This window comes from Chlorocebus sabaeus, chromosome 21 (assembly GCF_047675955.1).
Source record: "Chlorocebus sabaeus isolate Y175 chromosome 21, mChlSab1.0.hap1, whole genome shotgun sequence".
In the NCBI taxonomy this organism is placed as follows: domain Eukaryota; kingdom Metazoa; phylum Chordata; class Mammalia; order Primates; family Cercopithecidae; genus Chlorocebus; species Chlorocebus sabaeus.
This window is the reverse complement of record NC_132924.1, coordinates 62,612,736-62,634,356: the sequence shown is the minus strand read 5'-3', so window position 1 is coordinate 62,634,356 and position 21,621 is coordinate 62,612,736. Positions and strand designations below refer to the sequence as shown.

The 21,621-nt window shown below is 37.7% G+C and overlaps 1 long non-coding RNA gene across 1 annotated transcript in view; it reads right to left on the bottom strand.

Annotated features, from left to right (window-relative positions):
• Positions 1–21,544, bottom strand: part of LOC140709671 (uncharacterized) — a 394,478-nt gene extending 372,934 nt beyond the window's left edge. Inside the window, exons 1-2 of the long non-coding RNA XR_012090370.1 lie at positions 21,208–21,544; positions 19,768–19,855 (exon numbers count right to left, since the gene is read on the bottom strand). This is a non-coding gene — a long non-coding RNA (uncharacterized lncRNA). The remainder of the gene's footprint in view (positions 1–19,767; positions 19,856–21,207) is intronic.
• Between the last annotated feature and the right edge of the window lie 77 nt (positions 21,545–21,621).

Genomic DNA, 21,621 nt, shown 5'->3' with positions numbered 1-21,621 from the left:
TGGAGTGCAGTGGCCAGATCTCAACTCACTGCAAGTTCCGCCTCCCAGGTTTACGCCATTCTCCTGTCTCAGCCTCCCGAGTAGCTGGGACTACAGGCGCCCGCCACCTCGCCCGGCTAGTTTTTTTTTTGTACTTTTTTTTAGTAGAGACAGAGTTTCACCTTGTTAGCCAGGATGGTCTCGATCTCCTGACCTTGTGATCCGCCCGTCTTGGCCTCCCAAAGTGCTGGGATTACAGGCTTGAGCCACCGCGCCCGGCCTATCATGAATAATTTTTTAAAACTATTGGACAATTATCTAAATAATTCCATAATTATTCTGAATAAATGATAAGCTGTGGTCATCCTAATTGGCTTGGGAAAGGTTTTATATTACAATAACTTTCAAAAACTGAAAAATATGAAAAATTAAGGTAATAATAAAGTAACATAAAATAAATTAAAAGTTGCAATTACATTAAAAATCACTGTGGCCATAATTATGACCTTTAGACACATCTGGAATACAAGGACACAGGCACAGAAGTCACTTAACAAATTTTTCTTTTTATGAGTGATCAGCAATGAGTATTTTAACAGGTTTTAACACTACATTCAAACATCATCACACTTTAAAAAAGGGTTTATTATTGAATCAAAATATCTTTTTGGCAAAAAGTTAAAGCATAAGTTGAAATGTGATGAGTACAAAATGATTAGGGGGTATAATAAAATCATTATTCATCTTAATGCTTCATTCCAGCTAGCACTCCAAGTTAGCAAAAGTCAAATAGGAAAAACAAGGATTTTAAAAGTTGATTATAAGATGAAAAATACTAACAACTATTTTTGGCACCTGTTTAATGCTTTGTGGCTCTGTACATTTCTTAACTTGTCCTGCTTAGACTCTTTCAGTGCTTCTTTATTCTAGTATTCATCCTTTCCCAATTCAGTGTATGTGCTCGGAAGGAAAATTACCTCTTCCCTAGTTATAGGGGTGGACTCTGGATCAAACCACATCTGAAGCTTCCTTATTACTGGATCTTTCAATTATGAAAGCTAATACCCTTCTTTTATTGGTCAAGTCATTTGGAATTAAATTTTATTTCATTAGAGAATTAAATTATATCACATATAATGTATATGAAATATGTATACACAATTAAAATAATAATAATAAAATGAACACTCATGTACCAGACCAGCTGAAGAAATAAAACAGTGTTCAGAGCTCTCCTAAGTGCCCTGCCTTATTATAACTGGCTTCCCATCCCAACCCTGAGAGGTACACACCATCATGAACTTTTGGTTTATGATATATAACAAATATCTTTTCACAACGTGACTAACCTTTTTTAGTTCCTCTATGGTTTCCATTCATTATAGAGGGTTTTTAATTTTAATGTCAAATGGATACATTTTTTCCTCTGCTACTTCATATTATTATATGTGTCTTATTTAATAGACCTATCCTGGCTAGGCACAGTGGCTCATGCCTGTAATCCCAGCACTGAGAGAGGCCCAAGTGAGAGGATCACTTAAGCCCAGGAGTTCCAGGCTGCAGGAAGCCATGATTGTGACACTTGAAAGATATATTTCTATGTTTTCAAGTTTTCCTTTTCATAATAAGTATTTTATTTTCTTAGAATTGATTTTTGTGGGGTAAAGTACAATTTCGCATTTTTCATAAAATTATTTTTCACAAAGTAACATAATGTAACCAAACTCAGGTTTGGCTGGTAGCTGCCTGAAAAGCCAAGGACACAAGAGGCAAGGTGTGGTGGAAGGAAAGCAGCTTTATTCAAATGCCAGCAGTTGAGGAGACAGCTGGGTTCAAGCTGCAAAGAAACCATCTGAAATTTTTAAGCTAAGTGAAGGAGTTTATGAGGGAAAACACATGGGAGTAGTGCAGGGTGCAGGTCTGCATGCATTGTTCCCATGGCTATCTTGAGCTATTGCCCATCTGGGTGTGGCTGGCCCCATCTAGGTTACCAGATGAGTTGTAAATTAACCACCTAAAGAGGGAGAAGTCTGCAGCTAGGTCTCCATACCTAGTTTGTTTTGAGATTAGCTGGTGGAATTTCTAAGCAAGCGTATAGTCAGATAAGCATGCACGGTGCAGGGAAGTTTCTACTGGGAAAGAGGGAGAAACAAAGAGCTTCACAGTACATTTTAAAGGTATATTCTGAGATTAGAGAAAGTCTAAAATGCATTTTAAAGCTAAGATACTCAGTTACAAAAACAATAGTTCTTCCTTCCCACTGACATACAAGGCCTGCTTTATCATAAATCAAGTTTTTTTTTCCTCTATGCCTGCACCAGTCTTTTTTAATTGAGGAAATGTATACATATATAATTCACCATATTTACCATTTTTAACCTTGCAGTTCAGTGGTAATAAATACATTCATATTCTTTATTTTCCCTCTTCATCCCCCACACCCTCTTCTTAACCTCTGGTAACCCACAGTCTACTCTCTACTTCATGAAATTCACATTTTTAGTGCCCACATATGAGTGAGAATGTGAGATATTTGTATTTTACTTAACATAATGGCCTCCAGTTCTATCCATGTTGATGCAAATAACAGGAGTCTGAATAATAATCCATAGTGTATATATAACACATTTCTTTATCCATTTATACATTAGTGGACATTTAGGCTGATTCCATATTTTGGCTATTGTAAATGGTGCAGCAAAAAACAGTGAAGTGTACCTATCTCTTTTATATATTGATTTCCTTTCTTTTGGATATATACCCAGTAGTGGAATTGCTGTATCATATGGTAAATTCATTTTTAGTTTTCTGAGGAACCCCCATGCTGTTCTCCATAGTGGCTATACTAATTTGCATCCCCACCAACAGTTTATGAGCGTTCCCCTTTCCCCACATTCTTGCCAGCATGTTATTGTGCCTGGATCAATTTTAATGCAACCTATTCTGTTCCCTTAGTCTGTCTAACCCTATAATATAGAATTTTGTAGCTATATAATTATACTCGTTATCTAGGAGGGCAAATCATACTATATTGCTCTTCTCTGGGAATTTTGTGACTATTCTTACCTCTTGCTCATCCATATTGATTTTTGAATAAACATATCTAGTTCCATAAAAAATCTTCATGGGATTTTGACAGAAACTACCCTGAATTGTTAGGCATATTTGGAAAGAGCAGCATTTTCACAATACTGAGTCTTTGTACACAAGATTATGAAAGATCTTTACATTTGGATATTCTTTAATGTCTTTTTCCATATGGTTTATACTTTTCTCCATGAAGTGCTTACATATCTTTTGTTAGATCTATTAATGGGTACTTGGTATTTTCAATTGCCATAATAAATGGTATCTTTCTTAACTGCATTATTAAACTGCTCATAGTTGATGTATTGATATGCAATTAATTTATGTTAATGCTTTAAATTGAGCAATCTTGTTAAACTCTCTTATTAAATCTCATAATTTTTCTGCAGACCCTTGGGTTTTCTATGTAAAGTCATTTCATTTATGAATGACAATGTTTCCCCCTCCTTTTCAATCATTATACTTTGTTTCTTTTTCTTTCCTCACTGCACAAGCCAGGACTACAAGTAAAATGTTGAACAGTGATGGTGATAGAGAGCATCCTTGCCCTGTTTCTTATTTAAGAACATGCATTCAACGTTACCTCAGGGAGTGTCATAAATCCTGATGGGATGCTGAAGGGGGATGGTCTTTATCCTGCACCAGCTTCCTGCTGGCTTTCAGTGGTGACCCTGCCTAACAGGGGAACTCATATGGGCAAGATGATTGTTGGTAGCCAATTTTAAAATAAGATAACAAGCTTTTGAGCCAGGTTGTCTGGCTCCAGCTTATTCCCTTAGCCTGTCAATGCAGTTAGAACCAGAGGAACAAAGTTACAGGAGCTGACCAAAAAGCTGAAGGAAAGAGTTATTTCTTGGTCCTTCTCAAGGGGATGAAAAAAAATACTGAAAGCAGTGACACACAGCAAAAGTTTAATTTTTGAGATATGATTGAGAACTTTTTTTTAAAAGAAACAGGTCATAAAATTAAAAGTAAAATATTTCACAATTTTAGTGAGAGAAAAACAATACTTTAAGAAAACTTTATTTTAACATAGGGGACCAATCTTAGAAAGATTATTATAAATAATCTCTTTTGAATAATAACCAACTTAATCTCCTACAAAATTCCTTTTATAAAGTCCACTTCATGAACCTTGTGATGACTTGCACAGACCATCTATGATATGATTGGACTTTCTGACTTGTCCTAAACGTTTCTCTTTCTTAAATAATCAGTCATTTTACTTTAGGACAAAAGTTGACCACACAAGATGCTTTTTTATATAAAATTATATAAAATTATTCTCTTTTTAAATCTTCCTTACCAAAAAATACATCTTCATATCTACATGTTTCTTCATATCTCTCTTTTTCCTACTTACTGATTTCTTTCTAGCTTACTTCATAATTAACCATTTTTAGTCCATAGTTTGAGCTGACCGTTAGATAACCCCTGAATTACATAAAATTATTCTTTTCTTTTTAAATAAGACTAGAAACTGGGAGACTTCTGGCCTCCAATGCTTCCCAGAGAGATGCAGAATTAAACAACCCAATGAACAAAAATCATTAAGAGCAGAAGGAAAATGATAAGTGTGAAGTTCAGGGAATGCAAGCATAGGGCAATGTGCATCAGAAGCTGCTGCCACAATAGCACACAGGACTCTCTATTTTACTGGCATGTTGCAAATAGGCCTAGTTTCCACACAGGAAAGAGAATGCTGTTCCCACCAGGGAAATCCCTGTGGTAGGTCCTTGTAGAACTACATGAGGCTTATTAGTGTTTATCCCAGATTTATTAGCTGGTATGCTTGGATCCCACTCTCCCCAAGGGTCAAAGTTCTTAGGCCTCATAGCTGAATAACAGTCATCTGCACATAAGGCCCCATTTCCAACTTTTGAAGCTTGCATCTAATATTAAGGGCAGACTGACTTATGAAGTGCTGAGCTACAACAGTGCTTCAACAGCACTGTTATGGGAGTGATTAACATAATGTATTTTAGAATATCAAAGTCATAATATTCCATTTTATCAAGAATTCCAGTTTTGGCCCCTTGACCCCATGCTTCCCTTCCTTCCCTTTCTCTATGTCAGGATTGTTGTATACCATAAAAGCAGTATCCAGAAGCTGTGTCCGAGGTGTCTGAGGCCCCATTTCCAACTTTTGAAGCTTGCTTCTAATGTTAAAGGCAGACTGACTTATGAAGTGCTGAGCTATAACAGTGCTTCATTAGCACTGTTACAGGAGTGATTAGATTGACATAACATATTTTGGAATATCAAAGTCATAATATTCCTTTTTATCAAGAATCCAGTTTTGGCTCCTAGACCCCATGGTTCCTTTCCTCTTCTGAATCTGTTAACTGGGTTTTCAGTTGCACCCCTATTTTGACCATAATATCATTCCTAGCAGGGAAACTGGGCAACTTGGCACTACCAGAAATTCTTGTTGAAATATTTGTGTTCTTTGTTTTAAATTGACAAATCAGAGAAGGAGTAAAAGACCTAGTTTGTGGCTTTTCTTCCATTCTGATAACACTCATAGACCGAGAGGAAAGTTTTCCTGCATAAGCAGTAAGGACATAGTAGTTTGCCCCTGTATCGAAAAGAAACTGAATTTGGGTGTCCATGCTGTCCAGAGTTACCTGGGGTTCGTCAATGGTAATTATGATATTCCTGGACTAAGGGTGGTGAGGGAGACCCTGGGCCCCTTCAGTCTTCATCCAGTTCCTCCCTTTGCATTGCTAGAGTTCTGACTGGCCAAGCCCCTATATGGGAGTGGGGCAGTCAATCCTCTAGTGTCAGAGATCATAACTGGTATCTTTTGATGGCAGGGGCCTGGTGGGGGTCTGGATATAATCCTTCATCCAATGTCCATTCTTTTTGCACTTTAAGCAAGGGTTACTACCTTTGGGCCCTCACAGATTTCCTTTGACATCTTTTGGGCCTTTAGGGCATTGCCAGTGACAGCAGCCATAATTTCAGCTTGCCATGTATTTTCCCTCCCTTTCTCTAGGTCACGATTGTTGTACACCATAAAAGCAGTATCCAGAAGCTGTGTCTGAGGTGTCTGAGGCCCCATTTCCAACTTTTGAAGCTTGCATCTAGTATTAAGGGCAGACTGACTTATGAAGTGCTGAGCTATAAGTGCTTTCCCTTGTTGAGAGGCTGGGTCTAGGTTAGTGTACAGTTAGTTTAACCAGCTGTAAAACATAGCCATGATTTTTCTCCTTTTCCTGGGTGACTTCCCTCAGTCATTCCTTTTCTCATTCTTCCATGAAAGGTCAAAAACCCAAAGACAAGGTTTGAAAACCATTTGCAAACTTCTTAGGATTTTCAGAGTAACTCTCTAGTTTTTCTTTACATTGCTGTGTATCCGTTACCTAAAAAGGGGCTTGGACTAGCATTGGGCACACTGGCCCTGCCACCTCTCTGAGAGGAAATAGGATTGGGAGGTAGAGTATGGGGTATCTTTCTATTGTGCAGAGGACTCAGCAGAATTTCTGTTGACTCTTGTGGTTTTTCTTCCAGTGTGCTAGGTGAAGAGTTACGTGGAGGCAGCTGTGGTTCCCTCTGAGAGACTGGTGACCTCTGTATCAGAGAATTATTTATGAAGTCTACATGTGTCTTAGAACTCTCCTTTTGAGTACGTTTTCTTGAAACTTTGCATATAGATGGGTTCTACTAACGGACGTATTTTATCTCCTGGGTTGTTAAATGCACGCAGTGAACAGGTTTGACGATCAGCTTAGCCACGGAAGCCAGATTATATCGGATAGTGTTTGTTTACCATGGCTAGTATGGCATCCCTCCCCTTGTGGAAGGAGTCATGCAAGGTTTTTATAGCTTTCTACTGGGCTGCTTGAGGGAGATATAATTTTGGCCATATATGTCACCAGAGTCTTTGTTTTTGACCCCCTTGCTCTTTTGATTAGTTGTTTTTCTTGTACTGTGTAGTTAGGTTTTACAGGGGAATTAGGATAAGGAAACAAAGCTAAAACTGGTTGGTATTGTATTCTGAGGGTTGCCACTTTGGCTTTCTTATCAGCCTTCCTGTTTTCCAGCACTATGGGCTTAAGTGTTTCTCATGCCCCCTACAATAAATTATAGCTATAGTCTTTGGTAGATATATGGCTTCTAATAATTGAAGAATTTCAGCCCCATGTTTTATGGGGAAATGCCTGCCAGTTAGTAATTCTCTTTCTTTCCAGATTGTGGCATGAACATGAACCACAAGGAATGTATATTTGGAAACTGAATAGATGTTAAGCTTTTTCTCTTTTTCTAGTATTAGAGTCCAAGTAAGAGCAATGGTCTCAACTTTTCATGCTGATGTGCCTGGGGACAGCAGCTGGGCCTCAATGTGGTATTGTAATTTACTATTGCATACCCAGTCTAGCATTCTCCATTTGACACAAAATTACTGCCGTCTGTGAACCAGTCATCTTCAGGGTCTGGGAGAGGCTGATCTTTTAGATCAGGCCAGCTCACATATGTGTGTACAATTATCTGCTTGCAGGAATGATCATTGGGTCTGTGGGCGGTAGTGAAGCTGGATTCAGGGTGTTACAAGTTTTAAGGATAACTTCTGGATTACTTTAAAAACATAGCCTGATATTTGGTTAACTTTTCTCCTGCCATCCAAATGTGTTCTTTTGCCTCCAGTATTGATTTAAGCTGGCATGGGGTTAGTACTTCCAGTGGTTGACCCAGAGTAATCATAGTGGCTTCCTCTACTAAAACAGCAGTGACTGCTATTGCCCACAAGGAGCTTGGACATCCCAAGGACACCCAGTCCAATTTCTTTGAAAAGTAAGAGATTGGTCGAGGTTCTAATCCTAATTTGGTGGTTAGGAAACCCACCACTACACCTTTTTTTTTCTTTTTTTTTTGAGATGGAGTCCTGCTCTGTCGACCAGGCTGGAGTACAGTGGCACCATCTCGGCTCACTGCAAGCTCCGCCTCCTGGATTCACACCATACTCCTGCCTCAGCCTTCCCAGTAGCTGGGACTACAGGTGCCCAGCACTTCGCCTGGCTACTTTTTTGTATTTTTAGTAGGGACAGGGTTTCACCGTGTTAGCTAGGATGGTCTCGATCTCCTGACCTCGTGTTCCACCTGCCTCGGCCTCCCAAAGCATACACTGCCTTTTAGCTACATGTAAAGAAAAAGGCTTAGTGAAGTCTGGGGTGCCTAGTGCAGGAGACTTGCCGACAGCTTGTTTTAACTTAGTGAAGGCCTCCCTTATTTTGGGTGTGCATTCAATTGACTCATTCTCTAGCCCTCGCATGACTTCATAAAGGGGCTTTGCTATAAATCCAAAATTGGGAATTCATATTCTGCAAAATCCAGCCATCCCCAGAAAAGAACAAATTTGTTTGGTGTGGGGTGGGTCTAATCCACATATGGCTTGCACTTGCTCTAGGGATATCTGTTGGGATTGAACCGTCCCCCAGCGATTGAGGATGCAGCCAAGGGGGAAGCTGGGTGAGACTGAAACTGAGTTTCTTATCTTCTATCTGTAGACAACAAGGAAAACTTGAAATTTAGAACATTCTGGCCTAAGGCCACACGTTGGGGCATCCCCCATGGAAGGGCCTATGCTGGGGTTGAGGGCCAAGAGGGCATCCCCTGCTTGGGCCTCTTCATGACATGCCATATGTCTCTGGCCTAAGATGGGCATCAGGACCACTTGAAGAAGGATTCCAGCATACTTGGTGACCTATGATTAAGCTTCCCTTTAGTCCCCAGGTGCAGCCCTTGGCTTTTGGCATCCCTGTAGCTGCCCTAAATAGTTTTTTTTTCCCCCAGATGGTTTCCTTAACTATTGTAACTGTAGTTTGAAGGGCAAGGAATTGCAGACTGCCTAGTTTGAATTTGTTAAAATTGGCCTCTTGATAAGGGAAGAGAATGCCCTCTGACCAGATAAACTACGTGCAGTGATTTCCCCATGGATCCACTGTACAATTTATGCAATGATCCAAGAGTCTCCACCAGGATTTTTCTCTTAGCACCAGGTCTGCTAAACTAAAACGATCCAGATCTGGTCCCTCACAAAAGAAGCAGGGTTTTTTTTTTTTTCCTTATTTAGCTATTGCCTTGGTCCTTTGGGTCAGGGTACACCAATTACTTGTTTCAACATTACAAAAGTAAAAACCAAAATATTATGTCTTGCCACACACACAAATACCTCACAGGCACAGGGATTTGTCTTGCACCTGGCGAAGCCTAATTGCTCCATTCCCCACCAGGTTATCCTGTCCCGAGTCTTCCATCAGAGGGGCACCCTAGTGGCTCTTAACTGCCCATCTTGTGCCCCCAAAGAGCGCCATCAGAGGAAAGAAACAGAAAGCAAAACCAAAAATAAAAACCCCAAATTGGCGCTTACCTCCTGGCTGGCTTACCAAAAATACTACGTTACCAGCTGATGTTGCAAAGTCCCAGGTTCTTCACTGAACAAAGAACTGGACATGACATACAAACAGCACAGCAGCAAAAGATTTATTAAGCACAGTACAATTTTCAACGGACTGGGCTGACCTGCAAGTGGTGTCAGCCCCGATTTGTTACATTTCATGGCCTTTTATATGTCTTTTTACTCTAACTTACTTTATTTTTTGTGTGACCAATTGCTCATCCTTACCTTTCCTTTATTGCACCTTAACCTTACTTTATCTCTTGTAGGTTGATTGCTTATCTTTGCCTTTCCCTTATTGTGCCAACTTACTGTTTGCCTCTTTTTATCTAGTATGCTCTGCTTTTGTTTATGTTTTGCTTTTGTTTTTGTTTTGAGATGGAGTCTCAGTCTTCGCCCAGGCTGGAGTGCAATGGTACGATCTCAGCTCACTGCAACCTCTACCTCCCAGGTTCAAGCGATTCTCCTAACTCAGCCTCCGGACTAGCTGGTAATATAGGTATGTGCCACCATGCCTGGTTAATTTTTGTATTTTTAGTAGTGACTGGGTTTCACCATGTTAGCCAGGCTGATCTCGAACTCTTGACCTCAAGTGATCCACCCACCTCAGCCTCCCAAAGTGCTGGGATTACAGGTGTGAGCCACCACACAGCCCTCTGCTTTTGTTATCTTGCATGCTCTCCTTAAGCTAGCCTACATCCAACAGTTCCCCCTCACCCCCAGCTTCCTCTGCTATTCACTTACCTCAATAGTGATACACTTATGTTGTATTTCTTTTCGTTGATATTGGCCTGGTTTCTCTTTTGAATCTGTAATTTTTAGTTGTTCTGTGCTCTTGAGCTTTATGCTTAACTTTTATAAATAGCATATGTATGTATTTGTTTTAACGTAGTCTGAAAATTCTCTTTTAACTGAATAGCTTATTCCATTCATATTTCTGGTGATTACTGATACATTTGGATTATTGCCACCTTCTTTTTCTTTTTTTAGAGAGATAGGGTCTCTTCTGCCACCCCAGCTGGAGTGCAGTGGCGCCATCATAGCTCACTGTAACTTTGAACTCCTAGGCTCAAGCGATCCTCCTGCTTCAGCCTCCTGAGCAGGTAGGACTACAGTTGTGTGCCACCATACCCAGCTAATGTTTTATTTTTTGTGGAGACGAGGGGGTCTTGCTGTGTTGCCCAGGCTAGTCTCAAACTCCTGGCTTCAAATAACCCCCCATCTTGGCTACCCAAAGCACTGGGTTTACAAACATGAGCCACTGTGCCCAGCCTATTTCCACCTTCTTATTAACTGATTTTTATTTGCTTCCTTTTTTATGCCTTTTCCTCTTTCCCTAAATTTCCCTTCTTTTTCCTCACTCCCAGCAGACAACTTTGGATCTCATTTCACAGAGATAAAAGAAGCAATCAGAAGAGAACTTCCACATGCCCCCCACAACATCTAGCCACTTCACTGTATGAGGGACCCATCTATAACCCTTTCTTCTATTGAGGATAAACTGTTCATTCTCCTGGCCAAGGCCAGCTTCACTATTTATCCACTAAATACCATCTCTTCTTGCCTACCCAGTGACCTTGCTCAATTCTCTACTCTTTCAAATCATCAGTCTTTCAATCTCTGCTGGATCATTCCCATAAATATACATATATAGGATTGTTTTTCCATTTTAAAATACCTTTTTTTTCTGGACTCTATCTTCTCCTTCAGCTACCACACAATTTCTCTTCTTCAGCTTACAACAAAACTCTTAAGTAGAGTTGCTTATACTTGCTGTCTCCAGTTTCTGTTTTCCCATTCTCTGAACCAATTCCTATCAGATAAGTTACCAATAACCTTCTTCTTCTTTTTTTTTTGAGGCCAAAGTGCAGTGGTGTAATCATAGCTCACTGCTGCAGCCTCAAACTCTTGGACTCAAGTGATCCTCCCGCCTCAGTCACCCAAAGTACTGGGATTATAGGTATTGCTACTGGGCCCCCGACCTGCACATTTTAAATCTTGTTCTCATTTCTCATTCTACTTGATCACTCAAAGGCCAAGCTACTCAGGAGGCTGAGGTGGGAGGTTCCCTTGAGGCCAGCATTTCAAGTCTTGACTGGGCAACATAGCAAGAACTCGTTTCTAAAAAAGGAAAAAATAAAAAGTATTTGACACAGCTGATTATTCCACTTTCCTTGAAATATTCTTTTCACGTGGCTTTCAGGACACTCAATTGTCCTGCTTTTTCTCTTACTTCATTAGTGCCATCTTCTTAGTTTCCTTTATCCTTACTCCTTATCTCTCTTATTACTAAACACTGGAATACTCCAAAACTCAATCCTTCAAACAAAAGAGGGGTTCTCCTCTTTTCTAACTACTCTTATTCCATTGGTGATTTCAAGGTTTGTATATCTTATATGCCAATAACTGCAATTAATATCTCTAGACTAGTCTTTTCCTCTGAACCCCAGACTCAGATATCCAACTCTTCACTTATCATCTCTAACATAACATTCCCAAAACTGAATTCCTGATCTATTTGCCATCCTAATTTGTTTGACACAATCTCTACCTTCTCAGTGAATGGCAACTCCAAGTCCTCCTGTTAATCAGGCCTAAAATCTTGCCATTATCTTTGACTCTTTTCTTTTCTCAGACCCCACATTCAATCTACTATCAAGTTCTGTTGGTTTTACTTTTAGAATACATTTGAGAATCCTACATTTCCCCTAACTCCATTCCTGCCACCTTCATCTGTTCCACTCTCACCTTCCACGTGCATTATTACAATAGCCCCCTAACTAGTTTCCCTGCTTCCACCCTTGTCTCCCTTCAATCTATTTACCACACTGTAGCCAGAGTTAGTCTGTTAAAATGTAAATCAAATCCTATCACATCTACTTAAAATCCTCCGTGGCTTTGCATCTCATTCTCTTAAATTTCTTACTTAGCCTGCAACACCTTAAACAATCTCAGCCCAGCTGCATCCCCACATCCTACCTTCTGTCCAAGCTCTCTCACCTCATCTCCCTCTAGTTGGTCTCATTCAGTCTTTTCTAGACAATCTGACTGTTCTGTGGACACAGCTCCTGTCTGGCCTCAGGGTCTTTCCACTTGATTTCACACCTACTAGGACATTTTCCCCTAGCTGTCTACATGGCTCACCTGCTTATCTCTCACTTCCCACTAAAATGTCACCTTGAAGGCCATTCCTGGCCATATTCCTTATTTACTTCCCTTCCTTACTTTATTTTTCCTGTAGCATTTATCATCAAACATGCTTATATTTTTATTTATACAACTTATGTATTGTCTGTCTTTCTTCAATAGAATTGATGCCTCATCTTTGGCATCTTGGTGCAAATTAGAAAATGATTCAGGCATGTGCATGTTTGCACAAACACACACACACGCCCATCCCACCCCATGCACAGGATTTGGTTAGCAACTACATTTGTGCAAACAAAAAGGCATGGGTGGGAGCAGAGTAAAAGATGAATTTTATTCACCTTCAGTGCCCCCCTCCCCATTCAACTCCTCAGCCAGGTACCTTTGGGCAGAACATGATGCACATGATTGACAGCCCTAAGTAGAATGTAAGCTTCATGAAGACAGGGATATTTTTTGTCTTATTGCTTGTTGTTCTGTCCCCAGTCCCTTAGAAAGTGGCACACAAACACTCAATAAATATTTGAAACATAAATTAATAGTGTGAAAAAAAAACAAAGGGTAAAAGTTATTAGTTGTTATTTTAAAATAAAAAACTAAATGACATAATCCTGGAAAAGAGGGCCTCAGAACATTGATGATGTTCATAAAATGGGTAAAGTGACTGCTATAAAATAACCTAGGAATTAAGATAATAAGACTTAGAATACGTACCAAATATTGGAAAGTGTGGGAATTATTTTATTATGTAATTGTATAATAAAAACAAGAACAGGAGAATGTTGTTCTTGGCACTTTTAAGTCAATGACCTACCTCTTACTTTTTGCCTTGACTAAAATGCACCACAAATTTTAAAGTCATTTGAATGGTACATTCTTTGTTGATTTACTTTTAGAGAGAAATACTGGATTGTTCAAAATTAATAAACAGGAAAAAATAAAGACTATGGAAAGTCTGTACACAGTACCTATCCCAGTGTCTCTTTTATTAGTTTTATTTCCTCTTTATTAAAATGTTTGCTCAATTCTCTTGCCCATATATTGAAACATAAACTGTTGCTTCTCATCTGAATTTGTGTGAGCTATTTTGAAATATTTAAGACATTAATCTTTCATTAAGTTTAGAGTAAACATTTTCACTCAGTTTATGTTTTGGAAAAAATAAATAGAACTTTAAATTTTATTTAGTCAAATTTGTAAATCGTTATCTTTGAGACTGCTGTCATCTATTCAAGCTTAAGTAGTCCACCAGCAATATGACAAACATTCATTTCTGCTTTTTCTGATTTTCTTTTCCATGTGACTTTGAAATTTTAAAACTTAAATATCTGATAGAAATTAGTTTGGTGTGTTGTATGAAACTGGTACTATAAAGCAATTTGTTGCTTAAAAACCCTGTATCAATTCTGGTAACATTTGTTTAGAAATAAATAGCAATCTCTTTTCAGAGATAGCTGGATTTAGAGTCATAAAATTCCAACATTTCAAAGGACATTTTTGTTTTACTTAAATTTGTTTTAAAAATAAGTTAACTATGTTAAATGTATTTTAAATGATAATAAAAGACAGATTAAAATCAGCTCCTGCTTTAATATCTCCTCCATTACTAATCCTCTGATCTCTTTACAGTCATGAAGATCAAACATTTATGTTTCTAGAAACAGAAGTTGTATTTGTTTCTTAAAGCTAGTTTCTTTTATCAGGTATTAACAATGGGCATCAAAAAGGTGATGAAATGGTATGAAACCATGAAATAATGTATTTGTGATTTTTTTAAAAGAATAAAGCAGTGCTTGTGTCTGTAGTCGCAGCTACTTGGGAGGCTGATGAGGGAGGATTGCTTAAGCTTGGGAGTTTGAGGCTGCAGTGAGGTGTGATCACACCACTGCTATATCAACTTACTTAATAGTATATAGTATACACTGTACTATACTATACTATATACTATACTATACATACTATATATAGTATTCCATATATATGCTCTCTCTATATAATATATGTATATATAGTATACTATATATGTAGAACTTTGATCACAGAACAGATCAGTGTTTTTAAGTAACTATATATTTATACATTTATATTTATACTATATATAGTATACTATATATACATTTATATTTATACTATATATAGTATACTATATATTTATACATTTATGCATATTTATACATTTAGATTTATACTATATATGTATACATTTATATATGCATACATTTATATTTATACTATATACAGTATAGTATTTATACAGTATAGTATTTATATTTATACTATATATAGTAGACTAGTGTTTCCCAACTTTGAATAAAATATGACTCATTTTAAAGAAAAAAGAAGGGAAAAAAACCCAGTGACTACACTGTTGACTTAAAACTTTTAAATTAAAAATTGCATAAATATGTTCAAATATAAAATGAATTATAAATTTCTTATGATTAGAGCTTACACACAACTATAAAACCAAAACAAATTGCAAAATTGTTAAATTATAAAATCTAGGCACTTTGCATATATCAACTTACTTAATATCCACAACCCAATGAGGTGGATATGATTATTATCGCCATTTAATAGATGAGGAAACCAAAACTGGAAGAAGTTAAACAACTTGTCCAATGTCTCAAAACTGATAACAGAGCTGGATTTCACAGAAAAGTTAACAGACAAGCAAATGTGAAGAATGATATTGTTTTACAGAAATTAAATTGCTCCTTGTAATGTGAATATGGTATTGACTTTAACTGCAGATCTTCTGGCTTTAACATACATAAATTAAAATGAGCTGGATAGTGACTAATCTTTCCCACCACTTGTTTTTCTCTTCTGTCAACTGCTAAATATATATCGGTGCATCACAAATTAATGTCATTTGGTCTTCATTTTAAAGGAATGGCTTGTTACAAATTAAGTCTACATCTGTTCTCTCAAGTTTTTTCTTACAATTCCTGATTACTATTTTTATTTATTATTGGGATTTAATTCACATACTACACAATTTATCCTTTTGAAGAGTACAGTTCAGTGGCTATTACTATATTCACAAACTTGTGCAGCCATCGTCACTAATTCCAGAATATTTTCATCATACCAAAAAGAAATCCCACACCCATTAAGCAGTTAATATAGTTTAGATATTCCTGCCTTCGAAATATCATGTTAAAATTTGATCACCAGTGTTGGAGGTGAGGCCTAGTAGGAGGTGTTTTAGTCATGGAGGGGCAGACCCCAAATGGTTTGGTGCCATTCTTATTAGAGTCAGTGGGTTCTCACTCTTCATCCCATGAGAATTGGTTGTTAAAGACAGCCTGGCACCTCCCTCCTCTCTTTCCTTCCTTCTTGCCATGGGAAATCTGCTCCCCTTCGCCTTCTGCCATGAATGGAAGCTTCCTGAAGCCCTCACCAGAAGCAGATGCTGGCGCCATGGCCATGCTTCTTGTATAGCCTGTAGAACCAAGTCAAAAAAATTCTTCTCTTCATAAACTACCCAGCCTAGGCATTCCTTTATAGCAATGCCCCACACTCTTCCCCATCAGCCAGTAGGTTGGCAATTATTCAACTATTTTCTGTGGTGATTTTCCTATTCAAAACATTTTATATAAATGGAATCATAAAATATGTGGATCTTTGGGTCTGGCACCTTTCACTCAGCATAATTTTTCAAGGTTTATGTTGTAATCCATGCCAGCACTGAATCCCTTTTTATACCTGAATAATGTTTCATTTGTGGATGGGATCATATACATTTCATTTATACTTTAATCAATTAATGGACATTTGGGTTGTTTCTACCTTTGAGCTATTATAATAATGCTGTGATGAATATTCGAGAGCAAGTTTTTGTGTAAAAATGTTTTCAGTTCCCTTGAGTATATAACTAGGATTGAAATTGCCCAACTGTTTTCCAAAATAGTTGCACATTTTACATTCCCACCGGCGATGTATGAGGATACTAATTTCTCCACTTTCTCACCAAGACTTGATATTGTGATACTGATTTTCTGATTATAGCCATCCCAGTGGGTGTGAGTAGTATCTCAGGTGGTTTTGATTTGCATTTATCTAAGGATTAAGGATATTGAGCAGCTTTTTACTTGTGTATTAGCCATGCATATCTTCTTTGAAGAAATGTGTATTCAAATTCTTTGGCCATTTTGTAATTCGGTTATTTGTCTTTTTGTTCAGCTGAAAGAGTTCTCTCATTAAGATGTGACAGGTTAATACAACACCAATGCAACGATAAATGCAAAAAACAGGTGCTCTGAAATTGCATGGTTGTTCTCAGTTATAAGGTGGTCATCCATGAGATCCAGAATCAAATTTGATGAAATGTTTAAGATTATAATGTTTTATAATTTGTTTTTTTGAAAATATGCATTTTAAATATTTGCTAGAGAGCTCTAATATCCTCAAGAATACCTACAATGTAAACACTGTTCTATGCATAGACTAAATCCTTAGCAACAGATAGAAGGAGCTGAGTGCTCTTTGAGTGAGGGAATGGGCTGGACCAGTGTTTGAAGATTTAAAAATCAATATGAAGACATGTTTTGACACTAGGACATGATTATATGTTTATATTTAAGGAGAATCTGATTATCATCAGAAAAACTCTATAATTTTAAAATCTATAGCTGGCAATATCCATGAATTCAGCCCAGGTCATCAAATGCTGGAAGCACATGGGTCAGATTGACTGTCTCCATTTTTTCTTGCTAACTTCAAAACTATGAAGAAATCCAAAGCTCTGCTGATAGTCTGCCATGATATATTCTTTTAAATGCCTGAAAAGTTTTCCCTTCCTACGGGGATCCCCCAAACACAGCTATCCTTATACCAAGCCCCTATTCAAATTTTGGTTCCTCTTTCTAACACTGGTTGTCAGTCAACTTTGCAGGTCTATACCAACTGCAGATCTAGAGCCAATGCTTATAGCTGAAATTTTCTGAAAATTCCTTTAACTTTAGATAAATTTTTTAAATTACCACAAAATTAGTTTAGAAGAATTCGCAGAGAGGTACATTGGGAGGGAAATAGCTTTGACGCCTTTTATGGATTTATGACCGAAGCTATCCAGTCAAATTCCTCCAGGTATTTTTGCTATTTCCTAGGGATATATTGAAATTATACACATTTTGAAGCTTCCTTAATCAATTTAAACAAATACAAATAATAAAATTCAGTGTCAATGAGATACTGAATGTAAAAGATAAAAGTACATCCATATTTTTATAATGATTTTTCAATTGTTATGGAAAGAAATATGAGACTATGTAAACAGAAAAATAAAATTTCTTTTAATTAAAGAAACCCACATTTAAAAATATATCCCAAGAAAATATTCCCATCACTTATTATCCCAAAGAGTAATTTGTTCAAGGAGGTTAAAGTGGTGTTACTTATAATAGTTAAAGAATCAGAAAATGTACTTTCCTAAAATTTAGGGTTCAGAAAACTAATCTAGGCCAAACACAGTGGCTCAGACATGTAATCCCAGCACTTTGTGAGGGGGATGGGTGATGTGGGAAGATCACTTGAGCCTAGGAGTTTAAGATCAGCTTGGCAACCTAGGGAGATCCCCTCTCTACAAGTAATAAATAATTATCCAGGTATGGTGGCGTGTGCCCATAGTCCAGCTTCTGGGAGGCTGAGGCAGGAGAACCACTTGAGCTCAAGAGGTTGAGGCTGCAGTGAACCTTGATCATGCCACTGCACTCTAGCTTGGATTGCAGATTCAGACCCTGTCTCAAAAAAAAAAAAAAAAAAAAAAAAGAAAGAAAGAAAGAAAAAGAAAACTAGTCTATACTAATATACAAATTATATGGCCATTAAGAATTATAAGACTTTAGACCACGTTGATCTCTGGAAATATGTTCATGAAATAATGTTAATTATAAATATGTGTTTTGTACAGATGTACATTCGGGCATTTTAATAGATTTATAAATCTTTCTGTATCATTTTGTGTTCAAAGACAGTGTATTTCTTTTTTTTTTGTCGTACTTAAACAATTCATTTTTTATTTTAATAGTTTCTGGGGAACACGTAGTTTTTTGTTACATGGACAAATTCTTTTCTAGTAATTTCTGATATTTTGGTGTACCCATCACCAGAGGTACACTGTACTCAATATGTAGTATTTTACCCCTCACCCCACTTCCCCCTGAGTCTCCAAACTCCATTATACCATTCTGATGCCTTTGCATCCTCATAGCTTAGCTCCAGCTTATGAATGAGAACATATGATGTTTGGTTTTCCACTCTGAGTTAGTTCACTTAGAATAATCTTCTCCAATTCCATCCAGGTTGCTGAGAATGCCATTATTTCATTCCTTTTTATGGCTGAGTAGTATTCTGTGGTGTATATATACTACATTGTCTTTATTCACTCGGTTGATGGGCATTTAGGCTGGTTCCATATTTTTTGCAATTGTGAATTGTGCTGCTATAAACATGTGCAAACAGTCTATTTCAAACAGATTGTATTTATATGTATAAATCTATTGAAGTATATGAATGTACATTGACAAATAAATGTAAGGGGATGTTAACAGAATTTTATGTTTATTAAATTCTTTGGTTTCAAAACAAAGCAACATTTCACAAAAATTATTCTATTTTATTATAAGCGCTGCTTACAAACAAATTTATTCAAAACAAATTTGGGGTTTTGGGGAATAGCTTAAGTTAAATATTTTTACTATAGGAATTTTCAGAGCCTTTATTAACATACATTGTGGATCTCTAAAATGAGATTCCTCTTATTGTTTATCTCAAAATCTATTTACATCACGACTTACATTTATTTTGTGTAAATAAATCTGTATAAATCTTTTTTGCACTTGTTACTAATTTATCGTTTTCACCAAACTGTAACTTCTATCAGGACAGGTAAATATATCTGTCTTCTTCATCACTGTTCCTAGAGTGCCAGCCAGGGCATATAGAAGTGGCTCAATAAATATTTTTGTAGTGAATGAGTTCCTAGAGCAGCATTTAGGCAAACTAGTGCCTAAAGTCACACATTTGGGGAACTACCACTCTAAAGTCATTCAGTTGCATAATAACTTCAAAGGAAAAAAAATGTGTTAATACCTCTAGGCCACTAGAGATCCATTTAATAATTATTGCTTCACTTCAGTTGAGTCACTTACTACTTTAGGGAACAGAAGAGATTTCTCAGAGAGCACCTCATGACCTGGAAAAGTCTTGCAAAATCATTTTCATACTCTGCATCTCCAACTGAAAAACAATGATAAAATTAGTTACCATGGAAGTTAAAGGAATCGTGCTTTGTATTAACACCAACAGTCTTCTGGAACACATTTGGTAACATTAGATTTTCCATCAAAGATATTTGCTTATTTTAGTAGTTCAAGCATGAAAAAGAGATATCCCTTCTGGAAACTGTAAATTGTTGACTCGCTGATTCTCATTTGGGAAAAGGGATTTCACATTACTTTATTTTCTAAATAGTCAAAGCCCATATTAAGACAGCTTTTAAAAATATTTAAAATCTATGGCTTACCTACATGTTTTACAGTATAATTTATGGTTGTAGAAGTTAGAAAGTGCAATTCGTTTTAATAACCCTGTGGGGAAGTTATATAATTCTATGGCTTTTAAAAATATATGGAAAAGCTATATACTTTTTGTTAACTGCTAAGATTCATGAATTTTCTCCACAAGTTCTCCAGAAGAACTACTAGAAAAAACTCCATGAATCTCATTATTTGACAGTTTTGTTGAAGCGAAATTATTAAAATTGATATTAGATTTAATGACTTGTTTCCAGTAACCAAAATGGAAAGTATTCTACCAGCTGTCGATGGTTCCACACTCTGACACATCGTTAAAACCTTAGCTTCTGCCTAAACTTTAAACCTTAATAATATTTGGTGGTAGGGGAGGGGTTACATTTCAAGTCAAACAAAGGATGTATTTCCAAAGCAGCATTTGCAAAGGTTAATCTGTGTATGGACTACAAAGGGGAAAGTGCAGTGCCCCAGTGATCGATCTAAGACCCCCTCTCGTTGTTGTTGTTGTTATTGTTTGTCTGGTTAATAAACCACCTAGAGGGATAATTTTTAAATCTAATTTGTTGAAATGGTACTTTACTAATGTAAGAAAAAAAATTTCCCCAAATTGCAGAATTTTTGGTAAATTGATTTTACATTTGGGAATAAAGATTTCTTGCTGCTTCTACTGACAACTTCTACACAAAAGATAAAAGGTACTTTTACTTGGTAATCTGCAGGGAGAAAATGTACAGAAACCCAGAGCCAAAGGTGCTCTCAGGGGATTCCCTGAAACATTCAAAGCCATAGCTGCCCCAGAAGGTAAGTGGCTTTCGCAGGAACACAGGTCTCCTGACTCAAGGCCTAACCTTCCTTTCCCCCACACCAAAGCTCGCGGGGCACCAGCTAGAGTGAAGGTCAAAGTCAACAGAATAATCTCTGCAGTTCATGGTCTGTGAGGGTCCTCCTATCCGAGGGAGTGTTCATGAAAGGTATTTCGGAACATTTTATTCCAAGGACATAGTCTAGTCAAAAGACGTTTGGGGTGGGGCAAACATGGGGCAAAAGAACACCTACAAAAGAAAAAAGCGCAGTTTCTTGGAGGCTTGTCAGAAGCTAAGACTGGGGAGGTGGGAACCAGGGCCCTTTGGCGAGAGTTGGGGTAGGAATCGCGTCAGAAAAGCAATTTCTAGAGCGGAAAGGTGACCCCACATTACAAAAAGAAACGGAGTTGAAAAATGGGCTTTACTCTTCTAGAGCTGCTTCAAAATCTCCTGAAGACCAGGGAGGAACCCTGCAGGCGAGCCAGGCGGATACTCAGCCGCTCCCGATAGAGGGGTGCGCAAAGCTGCCGAGCCGTGTGTATGTGGCTCCCTAGTGCACTCACTGCTGGCTCCCTCTCGGTGCTCTGGGCCCTCCCCAGCTCCCCCAACACACCCCGGCCCCCTCCGAGCTCCCCGACTCCTCCCCCGCTCTCCACTGCTCTTCCAG